The sequence below is a fragment of the Aquila chrysaetos genome, chromosome 1 (genome assembly GCF_900496995.4).
Source record: "Aquila chrysaetos chrysaetos chromosome 1, bAquChr1.4, whole genome shotgun sequence".
NCBI classification, from domain to species: domain Eukaryota; kingdom Metazoa; phylum Chordata; class Aves; order Accipitriformes; family Accipitridae; genus Aquila; species Aquila chrysaetos.
The window spans coordinates 45,890,034-45,915,244 of NC_044004.1; the positions used below are offsets into that span (position 1 = coordinate 45,890,034).

The 25,211-nt window shown below is 38.4% G+C and overlaps 1 protein-coding gene across 4 annotated transcripts in view; it reads left to right on the forward strand.

Moving 5' to 3' along the window:
- Positions 1–25,211, forward strand: part of FSTL5 (follistatin like 5) — a 335,945-nt gene that overhangs the window by 229,140 nt on the left and 81,594 nt on the right. The gene's annotated exons all lie outside the window — the stretch shown is intronic.

Sequence of the window (25,211 nt, forward strand, 5' to 3'; positions counted from 1 at the left end):
AATTGTACTCTCACATCACCTTTGTTTTGTTTGCTGTTTTTACTTTAGTTCTGTTTGTAAATTGAGCTTCCTCACAGTGGTGCTTTGTAAAATAAGGGGCAGTTTCAAAGCTCATCTTGCTTGAATGGTAGCTTTAAGTCACTTGAGAAGCTTAGGTTAAAACCAACATCCTCTGAATAGTTCTCAGTTAAATAATTGTTGCTTTTGTTAGTTTGGTATTAATCATATGACTGACGTTGAAAAGTATCTTGCCCGTGTTAACAAGCTCCTTTCTGCAATATTTGTTAGCTTTCTGTAAATATTCATGATGCTTGTAAGTAATGATCTGGAGTTCTTACTAATCACTTCTAAGTATAATACATGGCGTGAGCTGTAGATAGAAACAGGAACATGCATCTGGACACAGAGAAATAAAAGGGAAATGATGAATGGAAATAATGAAGCTAACAGCTCAGTTTCAAACTGAAAGGTTCAGTTGACTGTATTTGCAGAGATGAAAAAAGCAAGTGTTTTTAAAGCCTGACACATACATTTTGAGTATGAAAAAACCAAAACCAAATCAACAGAGAAACTTCTTGTGCTAGGTGCAGGTACCCAAGTGTTGGTGGCAGGGGCTGCAGGGGTGGCCTCTGAGGGAAGCAGCCGGGGCTGCCCCGTGCTGGACACAGCCGGTTCCAGCTGGTTCCAACAGACTCACCACAGGGCACAGCTGAGCCCCTCAGCCACACTCGTGGCACCTCTGGAAAAACATTCAGAAAAGGGCAGAAAACACCAGAGAGAGATATGAGTAGAGAACAAAAAGAGCGAGAAACAGCAGAGGGAAGTCCAAGGCTGGAGGAGCAGGAGATGCTCCGTGGTGGAGCAGATATCCACAGCAGCCACAGTGGAACAGGTTTATCTTGAAGGACTTGCAAGCCCATGCAGAGTCCTGGCTGGAGCAGACAAAAAGGGTGAGAAGGAGACGTAAAGAGAAACTGCTGTGTACTGACCGTACCCCTCCAACCTTCTGCAACCACCCAGGTGGAGGGTAAAGGAGTTGGGAGTGAAAGAGTGAAATGGAGCCTGGGGAATGGAGGGAGGAAAGCTGTTGTTTTAATAATGTATGTCTTTTTGTTTCCCACCACCCAAATTAGTAATTACTTGTTTATTTTAGTTGGCAATAAATTAAGCTAAATTTCCCGAGGTCAAGTCTGTTTTGCCCACCACAGTAATTAGTAAGCAATCTCCCTGTCTTTATCTCAACCCATGAGCTTTCTCATTCATGTTCCTTTTCTTTTCTTCCCCTGTCCTGCTGTGGGGGGTGGAGGGGGAATGAGTAAGCGAGCAGCTGGGTGGGAATTTGGCTATTAGCCAGCGCCAACCTGGCGCACTTCTGAAGTACTTCTCACAGCTGGAAGAGAGTCGAGTATGGAATTTTTGAAGATTCCGGGGATGCCCAATTTGAAGTCAGATTGCAGTGGTGATCAGACATTCAAAGCAAAGTTGAAATTGCTACAATTGGCCAGATTTGTTTATATTTAATAGGAGAGGAGGAATGTGTGACACTGTACTGAATTGACAACCCACAAACATAAAAAGAAAGGTCTGCAAAGTGTTACGTCAGCGCTGGGAGGATGTCTGTGTGTGCATTTTGTGTACTTTGTGTACAAGTACGGTAAGAAGCGTAAAGGGAGTAAAAGCTTTCAATGACAGTAGCACATAATTCTGAAGATGAATGTATTCATCATTTTTGTTAGCTTAAGAAAAACATAAACAAACTGGAATGCTTGGAAGTCTTTTTAAGCAAAAGTTATGTTATAGCTTAGTCCTGTAATATTAACAGTTTAGTTCTGATTCAAATATAGAAAGTGAATGACAGATCCAATATCCATAGAGTGAGGCACTAAAATTAATAGCATTCAAATATATGTAGGTGATATTAATCTAATATGTCTTTGTAGCTAAACTAACAAAGGGTGGAAGAAAGAGTTAATGGAGTCTGGATACAAAAAAAAGAGTGAGCATAAAGACATTGAGTTAAATTGGTCCCCAGGGTCTCTTTTGTTCAAAATTTATTTTACATATTTCACTGTTTGCACTGATTTGATCCCTCTATATTTATTTCTAGATCTTCCCTTGGTTTGTTTCTTTTTTTTTTTCTTCTATATTTCTTTGGTCATTCCATACCTTTCTGAACCTTGTCCATCATATATTCCCTGTTTGGTTCTTACAGTTTCACATTTGCTTAAAGGTTGTTATGTAGCCATAATTTAGTATCCATTCAGGGAACGTAATAAAAATAAAACTTTGGGGAAAAGAAAAATAATTGGACAAAAAAGAGTGGTGTTTTATATTTCACTATGGAAAATGAATTTAGTACTTAAATATTAACTTCAAAGGAACAAATGCAGAGCAAAACATAGTGTGTTCCAGTTTACATCGCAATTTAACCACCAAAGAATGTGTTGTACTTATTCAGGCAACTTTAAACATTCAAAACCCCTAAGTCCTTGTATAATTTAAGATGTCCCCAAAGGCAATGTTTTCTAGGCTTTACTATGACTATGTTATAAACTACAATCATGTTTGCCTAACTCTGGGAATTATTAGTTTACTCAGTTATACAAGAACCACATCCGTGCATCTCAAGACTAATATGTTGTGTAAATAGTAGTACACTTTCTGAAAAAAGCATGACAAGCACTGACCTGGAAAGATAGATAAATATTTTTTTTTCAGCAAAATTCGTCAGAGATCAGCATAACTGGAAGTGAGCACATACACAGGAAACCAATCAGACTAAGCAGTAGTGACGATGTGATTTTGTAAATCATAGCAAGTACTCATAATTAGAAATTAAGTTTTTGCACTATGCAGTTTTCAGTATGAGTTAAGCTATTCGCTTCGGGGGAGACAAACTTAGAACAATATAATGTCCTAGCGTTTTGCCAAATGAAAAAATGCAACAAGAAGAAGCAAAAGAGTTCAAGTCTAAACTCAAATTGTGACTGTTGAATTTCTGTTTTGTTGAAAAATAGTCTACTCTACTGAAAATACACAGGATATATGTCTAAGGCCGTCAACTATGGAGTGGCTAAGAGCCCGTCTTAAGTAATGAATAGTGTTATATACTCTAAGACATTTTAAAGAAATATTAAGAAATACTGTTTGACTTTCAAAGGATGATAATGAAAATTGTATTTAAGTAGTGCATTTAAAAAATGATAAAATAACTTAGAGATTGCCATCAAGTGTGTGGTCAGATATTAACAATGTTACTGATAATATCCAGTTGGTAATTTTAGAAGTCCTTAGTACTCCTCAACTCTTCTTATGGTGCTTATGATTACTGTTTGTGGAAGTAATGCATCTTGCTGCTGATTTTTCGCTTATTGAAACTGATGGGAGTTGGGGATAATCAGCATCCATCTGAATGAAACCACGAAAAATTGTATACCTCTCCAAATTTTACTTCAATTGTAATATAATTGTGCTGTGACTCACTACAGAATTGATATCACAGGACATTTTGCTGATATTTTAGTACACATCTAGAAAGGCTTTTTTTTTTTTTTTCCTGCTGTTATCCTGCATCTTAAATTTCTTATCTGTCTTTCCACTTACCTCTTTGAATATGTTTTATCTAACCTATTATTCATTGGAGAAAATAATTCTCACAGAAAATTTAAAAATAGCAGATTTTTTTCCCAAATACAATACGTATTACTTTTTTTTATGTTAGTTCATTCACTTTTTTAACAGTTTTTATATCTCATTTTACTTTATTCTTTTTCTGACCTTTTCCTTCAGTTTTTGCCTTCAGCTTCTTCCTTATACCTATCAGCAATCACACTTTTCTTACAAGATGTCTGCCTTTTGTTCTTACATTTATACAAGATCTGCTTAGATGACTTGGCCACATGTAAAGTTTAACATCTGCTAACATACTTAAATTACTAACTTTTTAAAAGAGCGTAGTTCAAATTTTACTCTTTGGTAAAAGCTCATGATATCTTTCTTTAGGCTACCTTCATGGGAAGAGTGTAATATTTCCATTTTGTGGTTTTTGAAGTTAAGTATAGATTATCTTTCTCTCAAAACTTCTCTTTTGTTCATCTTGTTAAAATTAATTTACGGATTACAACTTTCACTTTTTTGGTGTCATTCAGTAGTCTGCATTCTCTTATTGATATAGTTATCCCTGCTTCCTCACCCCCCTAACAAAAACCACAACCCCAAAACACCATAATGGAAATGCTATTAAAAGCTAATGTCCTCCAAAATACATTCTCCCTTCCATTCTAGAGAGTGCTGCTCAGAGATTGATGACAGAAATGTTTTCAGGTTGTCCAAAATGCTAAGCACATTTCCTAGAAAGGACTCCTGACATCTGCCCTCTTCTTTTCCTTCCAACTTCTCATCCTTTTTTCCACACTTTTTTTTATTCTGAAGAAAATTCTCAGGATAATCTCATGAATTATTCCCTTTCACATTGTCTTCTCCCATGGGATAGTATGGACCTACATACAAACTTGTCTTTATGCATGGTTAAATTGTCCTTAGTACGACACAGTTATGACTTTGAGGCAGTGGTCATAAATATAAATGCCCTGTCTGCCAAGAACTGTATTTGTGTTTGTATTTATGACAGAATCCCAGGTGAGCCAGAAATGTCAGGGAAATATGCCTCAATCTTGTCTTCTGCTACCCAAAGACAATAACTCTTAAAAGTAAAAAAAACTCAAAAAATTTTATTAGGGTGTAAACTAGTGGACTTAAATTTAAAGAAAGTGAGGATTAATAGGCAAAACAGAATAGAAATTAAAAATTCCTATGAACAGATTTGTTCTTTCTCCAGTGTCCTGAAAGAGGGAATGCCTGCTTCCAGGTTTCTCAGTGACTTTCTGAATTGCTGCTGCAAGATCTGCATGGTCTTGCTTAATTCCTTGGGAGGGTTTCATCCTCCCTGAAGCTTTGCCATTGGCCCTCTCATCTTGCAGAGTCTTTGCCGTGACTCTCACCCCTGTGTGAGGGAAAGAGTAGGGGTCCTATGATGTGAAGGCAACACAAGAACCTCCTTCCCTTTGACCTTCACTTCAGAGATGATGCTCCTAAAAAAAGAATTCCAGCCACTCCAGCCAGTAAGTCAGCTTCATCGGGGGCCCAACTTAAATGCCTCTTTGCAAACACACATAGCATGGGGAATAAACAAGAGGAGTTAGGGATGTGCACACACCTGCAGGGCTATGATCTTATTGGCATCACAGAGATGTGGTGGGATGGCTCCTATGACTGGAGTGTTGGAATGGAAGGACACAGGCTCTTTAGGAAGGACAGGCAGGGGACAGGAGGAGGGGGTGTCACCCTCTATGTCAATGACCAGCTGGAGTGCATGGAGCTCTGCCTGGGGATGAATGAGGAACCCACTGAGGCCTTATGGGTCAGGATTAAAGGGAGGGCAGGGACAGGTGACATTATAGTGGGGGTCTGCTACAGGCCACCCAACCAGGAAGACCAAGTAGATGAGGCCCTCTATAGTCAGATAGGAGCAGCCTCACGTTCACAAGCCCTGGTCCTCATGGGGGACTTCAACCACTCTGATAGAATCATAGAATCATTTAGGTTGAAAAAGACCTTCAAGATCATTGAGTCCAACCATCAACCATGTCCACTAAACCATGTTCTGAAGTGCCTTGCCTATGCATTTTTTTAATACCTCCAGGGATGGTGACTCCACCGCTTCCCTGGACAGCCTGTTCCAATGCCTGATAACCCTTTCAGTAAAGAAATTTTTCCTAATATCCAACCTAAACCTCCTCTGGTGCAAATTAAGGCCATTTCCTCTCATCCTATCACCAGCCACCTAACAGAAGAGACCAGCACCCACCTTGCTACAACCTTTTTTCAGGTAGTTGTAGAGAGCGATAAGTTTCCCCTCAGCCTCCTTTTCTCCAGACTAAACAACCCCAGTTCCCTCACCCACTCCTCATAGGACTTGTGCTCCAGGCCTTTCACCAGCTTGGTTGCCCTTCTCTGGACATGGTCCAGCACCTCAATGTCTTTCCTGTAGTGAGGGGCCCAAAACTGAACACAGTACTCGAGGTGCGGCCTCACCAGTGCCAAATACAAGGGAACAATCACTTCCCTGCTCCTGCTGGCCATGCTATTTCTGATACAGGTATCTGTTGAAGGGACAACACAGCAAGGCATAAGCAATCTAGGAGGTTCCTGGAATGCATTGATGATAACTTCCTCCTCCAAATGATGGAGGAGCCAACAAGGAGAGATGCTATGCTGGACCTTGTTCTCACCAACAAGGAAGGGATGGTGGGGAACGTGAAGCTCAAGGGCAGCCTTGGCTGTAGTGACCATGACATGGTGGAGCTCAAGATCCTTAGGGCAGTGAGGAGGATGCACAGCAAGCTCAGTACCCTGGACTTCAGGAGAGCAGACTTTGGTCTCTTCAGGGCAGAGTACCATGGGATAAAGCCCTGGAGGGAAGAGTGAGCCAAGAAAGCTGATTAATATTCAAGGATCACCTCCTCCAAGCTCAGGAGTGATGCATCCCAACAAAGAGGAAGTCAGGCAAAAACACCAGGAGGCCTGCATGGATGAACAAGCTGCTCCTGGACAAACTCAAACACAGAAAAGCAGCCTACAGAGAGTGGTAACAAGGACAGGTAGCCTGGGAGGAATACAGAGAAATTGTTGAAGCAGCCAGGGATCAGGTTAGGAAAGTTAAAGACCTGATAGAATTACATCTGGCCAGGGATTTCAAGGGCAACAAGAAAAGCTTCTGTAGGTACATCAGTGATAAAAGGAAGACTAGAGAAAATGTGGGCCCTCTCTGGAAGGAAATGGGAGACCTGGTTACCCGAGATACGAGAAGGCCGAGGTACTCAACAACTTTTTTGCCTCAGTCTTCACCGGCAAGTGCACACTGCCCATGTTGCAGAAGGCAAAGGCAGGGACTAGGAGAATGAAGAACTGCCCACTGTAGGAGAAGATCAGGTTTGAGACCATCTAAGGAACCTGAAGGTGCACAAGTTGATGGGACCTGATGAGATGCATCCATGGGTCCTGAGGGAACTGGCGGATGAAGTGGCTAAGCTGCTATCCATCATATTTGAGAAGTTGTGGCAGTCCGGGGAAGTGCCCACTGACTGGAAAAGGGGAAACATAATCCCCATTTTTAAGAAGGGAAAAAAAGGAAGACCCCAGGGAACCACAGGCCAGTCAGTCTCACCTCTGGGCCCAGCAAGATCATGGAGCAGATCCTCCTGGAAACTATGCTAAAGCACATGGACAATAAGGAGGTAACTGGTGACAGCCAACATGGTTTCACTAAGGGCAAATCATGACTGACAAATTTGATGGCGTTCTACGATGGGGTTACAGCTTTGGTGGATAAGGGAAGAAACAACTGACATCATCTGCCTGGACTTGTTGAAAGCATTTGACACTGTCCTGCACAGCATCCTTGTCTCAAAATTGGAGAGACAGGCATTTGATGGATGGACCACTCAGTGGATAAGGAATTGGTGGATGGTCGTGCTCAGAGTTGCAGTCAATGGCTGGATGTCTGAGTGGAGACTAGTGATGAGTGGCATTCCTCAGGGGCTGGTATTGGGACCAGCGCTGTTTAACATCTTTGTTGGTGATGTGGACTGTGGGATTGAGTGCACCCTCAGCAAGTTTGCCGATGACACCAAGCTGTGTGGTGTGGTTGACATGCTGGAGGGAAGGGATGCCATCCAGAGGGACCTTGACAGGCTTGAGAGGTGGGCCCATGTGAACCTCATGAAGTTCAACAAGGCCAAGTGCAAGGTCCTGCACGTGGGTCGGGGCAACCGAAGCACAAATACAGGCTGGGTGATGAGTGGATTGAGAACAGCCCTGTGGAGAAGGACTTGGGGGTGTTGCTTGACAAGAAGCTCAACATGACCTGGCGATGTGCATTTGCAGCCCAGAAAGCCAACCATATCCTGGGCCGCATCAAAAGCAGTGTGACTAGCAGGTCAAGGGAGGTGATTCTCCCCCTCTGCTCTGCTCTTGTGAGACCCCACCTGGAGTACTGTGTCCAGCTCTGGGGCCCCCAACATCAGAAGGACATGGACCTGTTGGAGAGAATCCAGAGGAGGGCCATGAAGATGATCAGAGGGCTGGAGAACCTCTCCTATGAAGACAGGCTGAGAGGGTTGGGGTTGTTGAGCCTGGAGAAGAGAAGGCGCTGGGGAGACCTTATAGCAGCCTTCCAGTACCTAAAGGGGGCCTACAAGAAAGCTGGAGAGGAACTTTTTACAAGGGCATGTAGTGACAGGACAAGGGGTAATGGCTTTAAACTGAAAGAGGGTTGTAATGGGCTTGCGTGGCAAGGTTTTGGTAGCGGGGCAGTACTACAGGGGTGGCTTCTGTGAGAAGCTACTAGAAGCTTTCCCTATGTGGGCTTGAGCCAATGCCAGCTGGCTCCAAGTCGGACCCACTGCTGGCCAAGACCGAGCCTAGCAGCGACGGTGGTAGCACCTCTGGGATCACATATTTAACAAAGGGAAAAAGTTGCTGCGCAACAGAAACTGCATCTAAAGGGAGAAGTGAGAACATGTGAGAGAAACAGCCCTGCAGACACCAAGGTCAGTGAATAAGGAGGGGAAGAAGTGGTCCAGGCGCCAGAGCAGAGATTCCCCTGCAGCCCATGGGGAAGTCCATGGAGAGGCAGGCTGTCTCCCTACAGCCCATGGAGGACCCCATGCCGGAGCAGGTGGATGCCTGAAGGAGGCTGTGACCCCATGGGAAGCCCATGCTGCAGCAGGCTCCTGGCAGGACCTGTGGCCCCGTGGAGCGAGGAGCCCACGCTGGAGCAGGTTTGCTGGCAGGACTTGTGACCGCACGGGGGACCCACGCTGGAGCAGTCTGTGCCTGAAGGACTGCACCCCATAGAAGGGACCCACATTGGAGCAGTTCATGAAGAACTGTAGCCTGTGGGAAGGACTTGCATTGGAGAAGTTCATGGAGGACTGTCTCCCATGGGAGGGATCCCACGCTGGAGCAGGGGAAGAGTGTGATGAGTCGGCAGAGACAACATGTGACGAACTGACTGCAACCCCCATTCCCCATTCCCCTGCTCTACTATGGGTGGAGGAGGTAGAGAAAATCGGGAGTAAAGTTAAGCCCGGGAAGAAGGGAAGGGTGGGGGAAAGGTGTTTTACTTCTCATTACCCTACTCTGTTTTGATTGGTAATAAATTAAACTAATTTTCCCCAAGTCAAGTCTGTTTTGCCCGTGATGGGAATTGGTGAGTGATCTCTCCTTGTCTTTATCTTGACCCACAAGCTTTCCATTATATTTTCTCTTCCCCGTCCAGCTGAGGAGTGATAGAGCAGCTTTGGTGGGCATCTGGCATCCAGTCAGGGTCAACCCACCACAAGGGTAGATTTAGATTAGATATAAGGAAGATGCTCTTCATTATAAGGGTGGTGAGGCACTGGAACAGGTTGCCCAGAGAGGTTGTTGATGCCCCATCCCTGGAAGTGTTCAAGGCCAGGTTGGATGGGGCTTTGAGCAACCTGGTCTAGTGGAAGGTGTCCCTGCCCATGGCAGAGGGGTTGGAACTAGGTGGTCTTTAAGGTCCCTTCCAACCCAAACCATTCTGTGATTCTAACCTCTTCCTTTTTGAAAGACAGTAACTCATAGTCCAACAATGAACAAATCCAATCGTTCAGTCATACTACCATAGTCAAAAAGCTACCAGTCCTGTTCAATACAAAAACTGGTTCCTGACCAGCTTATTTTGAACTTTCCTTAGTAAATAAAAGTTAGGTTGCAATGCAGCAATTGCAGTGTGATATCTTCTATGTAGTCCAGCAGTATTCTCTGTGTTACAACCAGGTTATATGAAGTTCACTTTAACAGCCTAGTTGCAGGTTTTCCTTTTACATTATGCTTATGACACCTCTTAAACCAATCTGTTACATCTCTCATAACTTTTCTACTGAATTTTTTTAATGAAGTAATTAGATTTGAATAACAGTAACTCATTAAAGTCAGCCCGTTTCTATTTTTATCAGTATTGAATTGCCCTTTATCTGTTACAGAGTCTTTCTTTTAAGTAGATGCATTATTACATTTTCTATTTAATGGGTCAAATACCATTTTTTTTTTTCTGTATTCCATCTTGAAAGTAAAGTGAAAATAGTGTCAAAGATGACAATCAGTTTATCAAATCTCTAATGTTTTTTATTTACTTATAGATACGCCAAAAGTCTTGACCACCAGTGCAATCATCTCATTCAGTTCTCTTCCATCCTTTATTTTTCTCTTCCCTTTTTTGGAATCTGATTTTGAGTCCTAATTAACTCTTTAGCAGTGTGTCCTAGTTTCAGCTGGGATAGAGTTAACTGTCTTCCTAGTAGCTGGTACAGTGCTATGTTTTGAGTTCATATGAGAAGAATGTTGATAACACTGATGTTTTCAGTTGTTGCTAAGTAGTGTTTAGTCTAATGTCAAGGATTTTTCAGCTTCTCATGCCCAGCCAGCGAGAAAGCTGGAGGGGCACAAGAAGTTGACACAGGACACAGCCAGGGCAGCTGACCCAAACTGGCCAACAGGGTATTCCATACCATGTGACGTCCCATCTAGTATAGGAACTGGGAAGTGGGGGCGGGGAATCACCGCTCGGGGGACTAGCTGGGTGCTGGTCGGTGGGTGGTGAGCAATTGCACTGCGCATCATTTGTACATTCCAATCCTTTCATTATTGCTGTTGTCATTTTATTAGTGTTATCATTATCATGATTCGTTTTCTTCTTTTCTGTTCTATTAAACTGTTCTTATCTCAACCCATGGGTTTTGCTTCTTTTTCCCGATTTTCTCCCCCATCCCACTGGGTGGTGGGGGAGTGAGTGAGCGGCTGCGTGGTGCTTAGTTGCTGGCTGGGGTTAAACCACGACACAGTGGGATAGGTCACACAAAAGGGAAACTTTGGATATATGTAAGACTTGCAAGATTTGGCATATTTTATTTGTTTTGAATATTGAAGTTATTTTAGTATTTATTTTAGTGATGGCAAGATGAATGCTACTTTAGACTGTACATCATGTTTTCATGACACTGTAAAGACACATTTAAACCAGGTACTAGTGTTGATCTGTAATCTTCTGGGTTAGTGAAGTACAGTGAAAAATATTATGATGAGGTTTCATTTACCAGTACTGATTCCCATTAAAATAATCTGGACATGCAACTTCTATAACTCTAGCTTAATCAACGTTATAATACCACAGAACTTTATGATACATCTTGTTATGTACATCTTTTTATGGTGGGGACTATTTTAACTTTGAGCCAGCTGATGATTCTGTCTTTGTGAAGAAGCATTAAGATCCTCACGGGCTTTCTCTTCTCTTGTGCTAGATCAGTGCTTCATTTTGTCTTCAGTAGAAATGAAAGTGTTGATTTTAGAGGTGAACAGAATCATGTTCTGTGGACCATAATCTACTCTCATGCTTTCAACAGAGTTACTGAGATAATGATCTGGTCCTTTTTCTATGAGAGAGTGGGGCAAAGTAATTGCTTCTTGCAGAGCTGAGTCCCTTGTCTTGCACTACTCATAATTCTGTGTTCTAGAGCTGTTTCTGCTAATCATATCCAAAATAGCCGACTCTGTTAGTATTTTCTTTGTTTTTCAGAAGTTAAAAAGGAAAGGCCTTGTGACAGTGAAAGGTGGTAATATAACATGTACATCCATTCCCCCTTAGCATGAAGGATCCTTGAAAATAACCCCAGGCAAGCCATGTTAACCTACCTGGAAGGTAGCATTATACATTTTTGACGTTTACAGACATAAACTGTTAATAAAATAAAAGGGACATTGTGGATTTCTGAGTTGATTGGCTTTTCCAAACCAATTTCTTAACACAGCGCATAGAACACATCTTTAGAAGAGTAGCTGAAATGATAGTTCTGTACTCCTAGCTGTTTAAGAGGGTCTTCTGTGTGAGCTGAAATATGTGAATATCAAAGGTGTTCAAAACATTGTTATCCTTGTTCTCCATAGACATACATTCCTGTACATTGCAGCTGATTCTGTCTAGTTTCACTGGGGATTTCAGAATACATCAGTGACACTTTTTTTAGAAATTTAGAAATTTCTAAAAGTAAACTTAGAATATAAAGACAGCAAATAACAACTGAATTGATTATTGTTGGTAATTATCAGTATAGTTATAACCACCCCCGCCTGTTCTATTTTTAAGTTTTCTGTAGTAAATACTAATTAGCAGATCCTGTAGAAACATGGAAACATTTTAAGGAAGGTACAGAGCTAGCGATTTCATTTATATTATTGTTTTCCTTTCAGCAAGCTGTCTTTCAGATACATCTTGATTTTTCTATCATATTAATAATTCAAACATTGTTTATTATTGTCCTCCTGTTATAGTAACCTGTACTCTTTTTTTCAGGGACACCAAAACTTCTATCACACCTATCTTTCTTTTTACTCTTGCCCATCTTCCCTGTATTTTAAAATTACAGGAAAGCTATTTGATCTATTGTGTTATAAGCTGACCAGAATTTTTTTAAGCATCTTTTTTCACTACCATAGCATTTTTCTTCCTCAACCCTTTCTTTTCAGTTCAAATTCACTATTTTTTCTGTTCTTTTCTGTATATTTGTATGTAGAGATGCAGGTTATGTCTCTGCTCTATATTTCTGTATTGCTAGCAAATTCAGCTTGTGCTGTTAATTTCTGACTAGTGCATGAAAAAATTGCAGTTTGATTTTTGTGTACAGTTATAGACTTACTCTTCTCAATTTTTTTCTGCAGTATACTTTCCCTCAGCTGGGTGAAAACCAGCCTCATTTCTGAATGCTTTTACTACTAGTTACATATTTATTTTTTCCAACTTGTCCAGGTCATTTTGCAGTGCTTTTGCTATCCTACTAGACTTAATGTGTTCCACAACTTTGATAGGAATTGTGTGAAAGAGTTTTATAGGACACAAAAAGAATACTAAGCTTTTCACGTTATTATTTTAGAAAAGAAGTCTCAAAAGAGCAAACTGGACTAGGCTACAGCTAGCAGGAAAGGTTAGTCCTTCTTAAAAGCATGAGAAAGATGTTTTGTTAATAAAGGCCTCCTGTGGCTCACAGCCCTGACTTTCAAATCATCACTATAGGACATTAAATAGGAAGGCCACATCACCAGTAACAAAAGTGCTTTGATATCCAAGAGTCTGTTTCACTGAACAGAGAGGCACAATTGCTTAAACTCCAAAAAAAGAAACCCTTTCTGCCCCTCCCTCCCAAGCATCCCAGGAGGAGGAATTAAGATACGTAGGTCATAAGTACCTATTCGGAATTTGGCTCAACTGGCATTTATAATATTTAAAAAAATAATAATAATTAATAAAAAATTCTCCAGAAGTGTATCAAGGTATTGATTCAGTGCTGACTCAAAAAGAAAATTGCCACCCACCTGTAAAATCACCAGTACTACTACTTGCAAAAGTGACATGAAGCAAATTACTTATCGAGATCAAGCCTGCTTAGTTTGTGAGCTCTGACAGGTTTACAACAGAAGATGGTATGTCTACCACGGTTCTCAAATGATGACATTTAAGATTTCTCTGGATCAAACTGCTCAGTGATCTTACCTACCTGTACTCCCAGTACCATGTATCCATTCATACCTAAATTTTATTAATGATCTACTTTAGTACAGGCCAATTTCTCTTTCATCACCTGAAGTTCTGTGCCATATGTAAATGTTATCACCTTCCTGTGTATTCTTCCTTTCCTTGTCAGTTTTATACCATTTTTATATACTGTCTTGATAATCTAGAGCTCCTTTTTCAAAAGCTTGCATTCAGAACTTTTTCTATTTGGGCATAAGTAACCCTTGTATCCATGGCCAAAGTGTTTTCATTATTCTGTTAAAGAGGGGAGGTAAACTAAAAGTTTTCCTAAATTTAGGATTAATTATGGCAATGCCTTTATGTGCCAGTGCTTTTAATGGTTCCTGTAGTTTTGCTTGATTTTCATATAGGTTTCTATTTCTAGTTCACATCTATATAGCTAAAATGCTGAATTTTAACTGTAGTATATTTTACAGGGTTTTAATAATATTTGTTTGTTTACATTTACCATGATCAATACTGTGACAAATTTACATGTCATGATCATGAAAACCTTGGAACACTGGAAGCCTTGGGAACAATTGCTCAATAAAGCAGTGGTGCTTTTTCTCCGTCCATCATCTGATCACACTTCAACTCTGAGCTGAAGAAAAAGTCTTGAGGATGGTCATCTCTACAGTCTCCTTCTGGCTATTCTCAGCTGGCTCCTTTTGCCATTTGCTATGTTTGCTGCTCTGTCTTCTCCCAACTTTCATTTTGGCAGTGCTTTTAAGGTAATAAGATTGATACAACCATACATTTTTACACCGTCTTTGGAACATCTGTACAGTAATGACATATTTTGATGGTTACTTGCCTGAGTTGGACTTGTTATATCTAGAGGTGAAAGCTTCCATTTTCAATTTTCTACATTCCAAAACATTCTGCCAAGCCCTGATGGAGAATCAACTTTTCAGTCTTTCTTGCTCTTCGCAGGATTACTTTTTTCTTTGACAGTTGCTCTGGGCTCCATCTAATCTGATAAAGAAGGTAGGAGATGTATTCTTCAAAGTGGCTGGAAATTATAAAAAGGAAGATGCTTTTTTGCATTGGGGAACAAATACATCAATGATGACCATCTAATTCTCCTTTCATGTATGCCTGGCTATTGTAGCACTTAAAACTCCAACCAGAAGTAGGGAAGTTGAAACAGTGTTCCTAAATAATACCTAGTTTGGTTTGGTATACAAATTTATCCTACCCTAAAGAAAGGAAAATTCAGGGGAATTTACAGAGGATCACTGAATCTGCATTCTTTATTGTACTCTTGCAGGTAAAATGAGATAGAAGTGACTGGATTTTTGATAGTTACCCCAAAATACTTAACAAATATGTTTTTGTTTTGCTGTTGATTAACGTTTTTCTTCTAGAACTTCCTAAGGAAAATATCTTCATGTTTTCCAATGTTAAGTCATTTCATATAGATATTTAATTGAACAAGTGAAGAGGAAAAAAACCCCACAGAAACATTTTTTAACCTAAAATAAAATTCAGAGTATCTTAATAAAAGAAAATATTCTTGTCCACTCTCATCTGAAGTAGGTTTTCTTGTCTGGTTTAAAATCAGATTTGGGTGTCCATTTATTCTTAAGAATTTTGATAACAGCAATAGTTAGGCATTTCATTTCAAATTGTCCTGTTACTTAATTGGGATGAGAATATATCTTTGTAAAGTATGTGCTCCTTCCAGGCAAAAGTCTGTCTTTGCAGACCTGTTTATGATAATGAGAAGTAAAATGGAAATGCCATATTCTGGCACAGTAAAATATCAACGTCATACCACTTTTGTCTACGAGATGTTTTAAATTTTGTGCAGCAATTTGGCAACTATTCAGAATCCTGTGAAATTCCTGCTATTGTCACTTATAGTTAATGAAAGATGATGGAAATTCTGTTTTGCCTTCATGTTTTTGACATGATATACATTAGTTTTAACATCAGACAAGAAATTCATTCATGACAAAGACTTTGAAGTTTAAGCTGTGAGTGTTAAAACATTAACATTTTAAGTTATATTAAAAGGAAGGCAGGAAAAAAAAGCCGCCTTTTCTCCCACCCTTCTGTATTAAAGATCTTATTTCTGACATGAATTCTATGATCAGTTAGCAACTGTTGATGATAGGTTTATAAATAGAGTAAAACATAATTGAAACCAAGGGTTAGCTAGAGGGATCAGCAATAGAAAAAGAACTTCTGTGCATTTCAGTCTTCCAAAGTAAGACTGTACTGTATATAAGAAAAAAAATTTTGATGGTATTTCAGTCATATGGTTGCGTATGGTAACAGTAGCATAGAAGCTTTCCAATGAATAGTGCTGTCCCATTGTTTAATATGAAAGCATAGAACAAAGGTGAAAAAAGAAGGTATAGTGTATATATAGCTTCATGGTTCATAAAGGACTTGTACTTCTAATGAATTTTTAGGTCCATTACAGAAAGCAGTAGTTAAAAAAGCAAAAATTAAATACAGGAGACAAATATAAACAGTAATGGTTTACTGAGAAGTAAAATTTTTTGGTAGATCTCATAGAAACTTGAAGTCTGTTAACAAAGAGTTAGCTATTGCAACAAAAGAGGGTTACTGATTATGATTGGCGCAGCAGTAATAAAACTGAAGCAGTGGATGTCTCACAAAAGAGAGAACCTGTTATTCAGTTCAAAGAGAGCACAAGAATATGGTCATGACTCAGTGAGGTACTGTGATTTGCATATAAATCTTTTATATATGTGTTTTGTTTAACTGGAGTTTCTGGTCTTATTTTCAACTGTGCAGTTGAAAGTACTTGTTTGCTGGGGTTTTTTTAAACTGTTATAATGCATAGGAAACACATGTACCTCAGGCACTTTGCTTCAAAATAATACACAGAATTTTGCAAGTAGCAGGATATGGTAAACTTGATATGTATAACAAATGATGTGAGCATTTAATAAGAACAAAGTTGCTAAATATCAGCAAGATTTCTTTACTTTGTTAATAACAGCCAGAAAATATTAATGACCACTATCACAATCTCTTGAAGAAATGGGGAATTTCCATCCTTATTTCTGTGACTGGAAGACAGACTAGATCTAACAGAAATATATGTACCAGAAAGAAGAAACACAAATATCTAACTGGTAACAATTTGTAGAGAATATGAGATTTTGTTAGTTCAGCATTATGCTGTTGTATTTGTGTATGAAAAACCATCAAAATACATGATACCTGTAGGCTTATTAACTTTCTTCATAACATCTTAGCTTCATATTAGTAAAAGAACTGTACTTGGTACAGCTCTAGAAAATATGTTCGTCAGTGCTACCACATGCTGAAATTTTTTATTTTTTTTTTTACAGACAAGTTTCTGACCACTGTAATTTGTCTTGTTTTGTACCAGGATCTTCCTGCAGTAGCTTACAGTTTACCTGATCAGAAACCATGACTAGAGGATACAAAAGCTATCACTAAAAGTATAATCACAATTCATTTATGTAGAGAGGGGAAAAGAAAAAAAAAAAATAAAATTGTTCCTACATAACTAGTTGCAGTGGTTACAGTGAAAGTCTTGAGGTAGCTGCCAATGACACTGAAGTGTCTTTTCTGTCATTGACATCAAGGAATTGATCTTGCCTAGTAAAGCTTTCTTGTGATAAAAGATTAGACTGATGAACATGTAATGTTGTGTTAGTGGTTTGAGCAAAGGCAATGTGTGTGTGATGCTTGCAGATAACTAAGAAACTAAGATTGCTATTAAAAGTAAATTGTCTCAGCTTTCAAATTTTTATTAGTGTAATTCAGCTTTTGCTTGTTGTACTCCAGCTTGTACTAAGTACTTAGTTCAGATTGACTGGGATTTGCTGTTTGCTTAAAAGGCTCTAAGAAAAATATTTTAATGAGTATTGAGTGTGTCAATCTGGGCTAGACCCTTGTTAAGTGAAGCTGCTGTGCTAGTATTCAAGCTGTCAATATTTTTATTTTATAAGCAAAGATCAAAGGGTAGCAGTGGCTAGATGTCACTGTTGTATGTATTCAGATGTATACTTGAAAAAAATCTTTTCTATAGGAATTCCATTCAAAATCTTTCTAAACATGTATGTGCCCGTTTCTTATATAACATACTTGATAATACAGTGCCATTTGTGTCAGTTCATTAATAATCCAAGTAATGTGTGTGATTGGCCCTATTTTCTCTCTACTGTTGTCTGGAGATCATATATTAATGCTGCATTTAAGATGAGAGAACATCTTAAAGAAAACTATTCAAGTTACAATATGCTTTTTTTTCGCTTGTACCCTAAGAATAACCTAATGTGAATCATTCTGATTTTCAAAATCAAGTTTGAAGGTACTAGGTTTATTTTTTCTTCTTTTCCCTGTATCTCCTCTTCAGCTACCACAGAGTAGGAGATTCTCTACCAATCTCTATCTTTTTTGGTTTAGGTAGTTTTGTCTGCAAGATATTTGAAAGCTGTGTGTGTTTGACAAGGTATTTTATTGCCTGTTGATTGGTTTATCACATGCACACAGGGTAGCTTGTAATAAAATTTATCCCGCAGAGCTTTTGCAGACTGCATAAAGCTTGAAGACACTCAACCTGCCTGTCTGTCTCACTCCTGGGTAGTTCAGAAATACATGGGATGGACTGGATGAAAATTGGATGAAAATTTTAGTAACATGGAAGTTTAAAGTTTGGGGTTTTTTATTGATTGTATATTCTCTTGAGTTTGTAAAGAAACATTCTGAGAAATTTCGTTCTGCAAAAATAAAATAAGTGAGTTCTGTTACTTTAAGATGAGCGCAGTTGTGCAGTTCAGGAACCAAAGATAGGGATTATCGTCAACATAAGAAAAGGGGTTTGCACTCATGAAACTAAAACTGAAACCCAGTATTTTATACAGTAGGAAGATCAAAAACTCCAATAAACTTGATAGATTTAAAACAAAAGTGCTTGTAAGCTAAGTGATTGAAAATAAATTCAGTCTTATCCCAGTGTAATCATGAAGAGTTCATGGTTTTATAATTGGGAAAATCAGGAAGTATTCCATGATTTCTTTGCCCTCTTCTTACAAATAAAATGTGTTTCAAGAAAGAAAGTAGAAATGGGAATGCTCTTGCCAAGCTGATTCCACATATCTGACCCTAAATTGAGTCACCTTAAAGCGTAAATTGTGTCAGTACTTCAGCTTCTTTGGGGCCTCCTAGCACTCAGATATCACTTTGGAATGTGATCTGATAGAAATAAACTGCACAGTGCAAAGCTAGTTCCTTTTTGCAGATCTAGCTTGGAGTGTAATAATAAATACATCTACAATTAAAACCAATTTAAAAAAAAAAAAAAAAAAACAGTTTGGGGGAAATTATAATGAACTGTGGTAATTGGGTAGTTATTATAAATTCAGGTCACTGGTTATGATGTTAAATTTGAAAATATCTGTGAAACGAATGTCAAATAGCTTTATCTGATTAAATCTGATTATATAACAATTTGTTTTGTTAAAAAGGAGTAGAAGTTAAATGGTATATGAGTCATTCTGAAGATCTCTGTGTGTAACATGAACCAATAAAAAAGACAGCTGTATCAGAGCATACTGAAATTTCCATTTAAAAGAATGTCTAAATAAATTAGCAGTCATTATTGCAGATTCATAGCAAGATAGCATAAAGTTACGGAGTTTTTTGGGAAGTAAAAGATAAGTGATGTTTTATGGCTAGCCTCAAGAGCTCTAGTGCTTTGGCAAAGCTGTCACTTAGGTCTAGTTCATATCTCCCATATACAAGATCCAAATTCTTTTTACATGACTACATATAAAGTGAGGTTGGTATTCTCACTGGTGATCTAGGAGTGAGGTGTTTTATGGCACTTTTCTGTGTGGTCCCTCTTCAGGTTCTTAGGAAACTTGTAACATTATTAGGTTTCAAAATAGCAAAACCAGTTTTTAATCAACTGACATAGTTTGAAAAGCACAAAGCTGCTGCATGTTTTCCATAGAATAATGGATGTTACGATTTATTAGATGTTACTATTTCTTCATGAAGTGAAACTGGAGTCCTTACCGTATCCAAAAGAATAAAGGAAAAATCATACCTCTTTACTTATTTAAGTAGGTACAGTGTTATTCTATTCATTTATAGTCAGATAAATAATCTTTTTCTCAGATTTGCTGAATACAGACAAATCCTGTTCAATTCAACTAATGGTTGGGGTTCACAAAATCTTATTTTAGGAAGAGATAATAAAAGGTGATCTCTGCATTGACCATTTGTAAGACAAGCTTAGGAAGACATGCACAAAGATTTCCTCAGGATCTGAGATAGATGTTTTGCATTACTGAATGATCACCTTTTTCCCCATTGGTAGTAAAATGATGCTAGCAAGGCTACCTTGCTGAGCGGAAAGACAGCCTTTGTAAAAATCACTCCTTTTTTTTCTCTTTCCATTTTCCCTAGTGTCAAGAAACAGAGGGACCAATGAAATACTTACAATGTCTAATTGTAGCTAGGATCTTTGTTTCCATGGTCAGCAAAGAGAGGTAGGCAGTAACTCAAAGCAATGAGCAAAGACAGATCCACTGAACTGTCCCGTGAAAGGATTTTGCTACCTTTAGCTTTCTCAACTGACTGTAAAAGAAGCATAGGAAGACTGATTTCCCTTGACTAAAGTTAGCCTGCATTAATAACCATGAACTGTTGTCTGGTGTTACGTTTTTCAGAATAGAGTTTCTATTAAGATCCTGTCACTTTCTACTGTATATACTATACTACTACTTACTATATTACACTGTGTTCTTTCTTGCTTTAAGCTTTGACTTGATTTGCAATTTTCTGTGAGGCTGGTTCTTCAACCAGTGGATTTACACTAGATTCATGATTTGTTCTTACTGCAGCTGTAAAATATGAGATTGAGAGAAAGTATGCAAAATTTGTGCTTAGGAAATTTAGGTTTTGTTTTCCCTCTTGAGCTAGAAGGAAAAGTTAAAAAATCTTGGATTTGTGCCAAATGCAATCATTCTCAGATTTCTTCATGGAATGACATGCACTAGCAAACCACAGAGTTGCATTGCTCTGCCAACATGAACAGAGAAACTGACTACTTGGAAAGTAGGAGTTGTAACATTGACATTAGCATGAAAAGCCTGAGCTGAATTTGTCTGGCAAACCAAGCATACATCAATAATTACTTTTAAATATGTTTCCAGTAAATCCTCAAAAGATTACATGCTCATTGTGTCCTTGTAATTAAGTTACAGATACCAAAAAATAAATATGTAAAATATGAACAAAAATGTGACATTAGTATTACTGGTACTTCCATGAGTCGACTGAAGTCAAATACAGAAAGAATGGAGGGATGTATGGGAAAAAAGGGGATTATGTATACTGGCTGTGTTTTACAAGTAAACAACTGTTGTTTCAAAAATATCTAGATAGTTGCAAATATTGATGCAGCTTTCCCTTAGAAGACCAATGCAAAATTTTAATTCTTAGGTGCAAATTATTTTCCTGATCAGTTCAGAGACAGGTGATTTTTTTTTTTCCTTTTCCCATAAGAAAATCAAGATTTCTCTTTAAAAGGAGGAAGGGAAGGTCCCCACCCAAATTGTGTTGTCATTATCACTGAGCTAGTATAACAGTGTTACAGTGTTTACATTATTAACCATCAGTAAAAAAAGATACCAACCAATTTAATTTTCTTCTTTGTTGTAGGTTTATCAAAGACTGCAAATAGAAATATAGGTTTCGTATGTAATCAAAAAGCTATTAATTCAAAATATTTGGTGCTTGCTAATTCCATTTATTAAGGACCCAGTAATCTCATTTTTTTCGTCTGAGGATAATGTAACTAAGAATTCACATCTCCAGTTCTCATGTCCTCATTCCTGTATTCTTTTCTTTATTGTCCTTTTTATCTTTTGGGTTTTTTTCTTTTTCTTTTTTCTTTCCTTTCCCAAAGTGTGGAGTTTTGGAGTTAAGATTAGTATTTTGAAGTTCTTTAGAAGCTGAAAATTATAAGGCCACTAGAAGATTGTATCAACTGTTTCTCCTGGCCTACATGACACAGGCCCCATAAAATCAGTACTGTGAAAGTGTGTAAGTGTAAACTTTGGTGCATAAAAATCACCTTTTTACTAGGTACCAACGTTGAGGTGCTGGTGTTCCAGGAAACATACATAGAATTCATCAGCTGCCAGAAACTGAGCTTACAGATGGGAAATTTCAAAACAAGATTGTTGCGTTAAAGGGTAAAGAAATTTGGCAGAAAATAAACCCCCTTGCATTCCACCTTGTCCTCAGATATCAGAGCGGCTGGGGGCACCTAGGCTTAGATTCCGAGTGATGCCCAATTCAACACTGTAAGTCCGGTTGCGTTCAATATATATTGAACTATCACGATTACGGATGCACTAATAGCGTAATATACTTCCAATCTAGTCATGTTCAATGAACTATCATGGCCAGACTTAGGGAGTGTGGTCTCATTCAACGAACAATCACAGCTAGATTTTAATGAACAGTACAGTTAATTAAAGCAACAGGAGTACAGGTTCTTTTGGGTGGCCAGTGATAAATATACTGTCTGCAAAGCACATGCAAGTAGCAAGAATACAGTCGACCACAAACGCGATAAATTATGGAAAAAACTAGAGATTTCTAGTTGTCCCAGGGAAGCACTCACTATAACCAAGGGTTCAAATCTTACCCTATAGGCGTCCCTATGGGGGGGAAGAGAGGTTCAGCCTGTCGACTGATCCCAGAAGTCAGTGAAGTCCTCCCGACTTGCCTATGATGGTATCTGCCCTAGTATTCCTCCTCTCTTAAGCCCTTTTATACTATTTTCTTATTTTTAGGTGGAGCTTGAGTGACTCTAGTCATTCATACCTTCGTTATGATTGGTATAAAATCTCCTCGCTTTACTTCTAAAGGTATATGCTAGAGAAAATTCAGAGTGCATGCTCAGTGAGGGGTGGTCGCACCTTAAAAGTGGGTAGCTTTTGGAATGGAGGTGTGTTTTGGTATTATAATGAGATTATAATGAGCAAAGTTCACCTAGAGGACATGATTTAGCATGTCACTACTCCAGAACTGGGCACTTATGATATAAATCAGAAGTAAGGCAATAGGGTTGACAGAACCCCATTATTTCACCTCCTTGCTTCAGTGGACTCAATGCAGAGACCTTCCATTCTTGTTCCAGTAGTTACAGTTCCCCATCCCTGTGGTGATATCGCAGAGCCTGGCCACGGTGTCTCCACTCCACTCCACCCTCTCTGTTGTTTCTCTTAGCATCAGCATACCAAGCTCCCCTGGTGGTGCTAACATCTAAGGTTGTAGGTTATGTTGCTCAGGGAATTATTACGGAACAGATTTCGTGTATATCTACCGCATTCCACCCTGGAGGTTTACCTTCCCTTAAGAAGGGGACATACCAACAAGTCACTTCCAGCAATCATTTACAGTATGTTCAGTTTTATAAAATGTTTGGATCTCAGTGTAAAAAGCTGAGGCTGAAATGCTGGTCAAAAATTTATCATGTAGGCCTGAAAAATTACAAGAATTAAAAAAAAAAAAGAAAAAAGTAGTACCCCCCACCCCCAAACAACAAAGAAACAAATCCCACAGAAAAACTAGAAAGAAAATATTGCCTATTTTTTCAGTTCAAGATGAACCCTTTGGATCACTCAGAAAGTGGAAAACCAGGGTACCAAGCCCTGGTTTGAATTATGTATGTTAATGATTTAACTATGATATACCTGTATGTTATTTGGGACTCTAAGCACTAGATCAAAAGTTATTTTGTTGAAGGTGTTAGACCTTTTCTAGAACAATCATGTTTTCTGATTTAAAAAAAAAAAAATCTTCTGTCAATTTTGGGTATAATGGCTTCAGACCACCTAAATCTAGACTGCATTCCCAATTCATTTTTCTGAACTTCTTAAATTCTCTAAACTGAATTCTCAGTTATATGTTACAAGTGTGATTTGGGCAGGGAACATTATGGATGCACTGAATGAAAAGGAAAATAAAGACATATTTTTCATTTTGGGGGAGGTGTTTTTTGCGGGGAAGGTTGTGATCTCTAGATGAGAGAATATTCAGGATTTGGAGTACAGGTTTTTATACAGAGCAAAAAAAAAAAGTTATTTAAGAGAACAATATATTGACAATAAATTAAATATATTTACAAAAAACCCAGAAACCAAACCAAAAAAATCTCTACGATGGTTAACAAATTCAAGCAGTCTGTTTCATTATACATTCTCCTGTGGGGAGAAAGCTAGTAACAGTCTTTCTAGAGCTGTTAATGAAGAAGTGCAGGCAAATGATCGTAGACTCTCTCCTATGCAACGCATTAGCATATGAAAGCAAGTTATAAAACCAAGGGGATTAATTATTGATATAAAAACAAAAATCACCTTTAGTTTTCTGTTGTGTTAACACTAAGACAACTAAGCAAAGATTGACTGTCAAATGAATGTTTTCTTTCCATATTCCTTTACTTGTTATTTGTGACACGTATCATGATTCTCAAATGTCGTCCTTCAACAGAACAGAGTTGCAGTGGAATCATTGTTAAAATAATTGTTCAATTCTAGGTTTTTTTATGCATGGCAAAAATAATTAGAGTTTCTCAATTTAATTGTAGAAGTACCGTGCCATTTCTATTTGAACAGTAGGCTATTTAACAAAAATTGAGCTTGTAGCAATGTTTTTAGGGTCATCAAATACTTTTTCAAAAGGTAAAAAAAACCTTTTCTGTATGTATTGCTGTTGAAGTTTGAAGGCTCTGGTTCAATGATGGTTGTGTATGTCTGTTTAGATGCAGTTCTTTTCAGTAACTTAGCTTGGGAATTATCCTGTAAAACTCTAAATATATGTCAACATCCACTGTCAAAGAACTCTATACTTCATCATCCCTTTCCAAATGCTGCCACAACATTAAGTTCTCTTTGTATTGAATTGTTTGCTTTAATTAACAAAGCAAACATTGAACTCGATAAGCTAGGGATATTTGTTTTGTAGTCCACAAAAAAAAAAAAAAATCCAACAACAGCAAAAAAAGCCATCCATAAAATTCAAACTCTCTGAGTGATGAAATGACAATGTCATGTGGGAATCCTATTGAAATACTGATGTCTCAGTAAAATAACCACAGGGATGTTTTATCCATGGTTTCTATGAAAAAGAAGGGAGAAGTCAACACAGAAATCCATTTACTTAGAAAATAGCTATGCTAACTAAAGATAGCACGCTACAGTGAATCAGTCAAAGGCCTGGAACAGGTAAGTGTGCTTAAAAGCAATATCTAATAACTTAGCATAAAGAATGTTAAATTAAACTAGTCTCCAGACTGCACTGTAGCAGCTAAATGTTAATACACTCCATCCTATGTCCTATTTTGTTCACAAATACCTTTGGTAGAGATTAGGCAAAAAAAATTTAGACAGCAATAAAATTAGCCATTTGCTAGATAAAATGTAAGTACCTCTAGTCTGGCTCTTTTGAACAGCTGTTCTTCATCTTCCACTAATAAGTTGAAGAGCAACACTTTGAAAACATGTTTAGCTAGTAAGGGGAAAAAAGT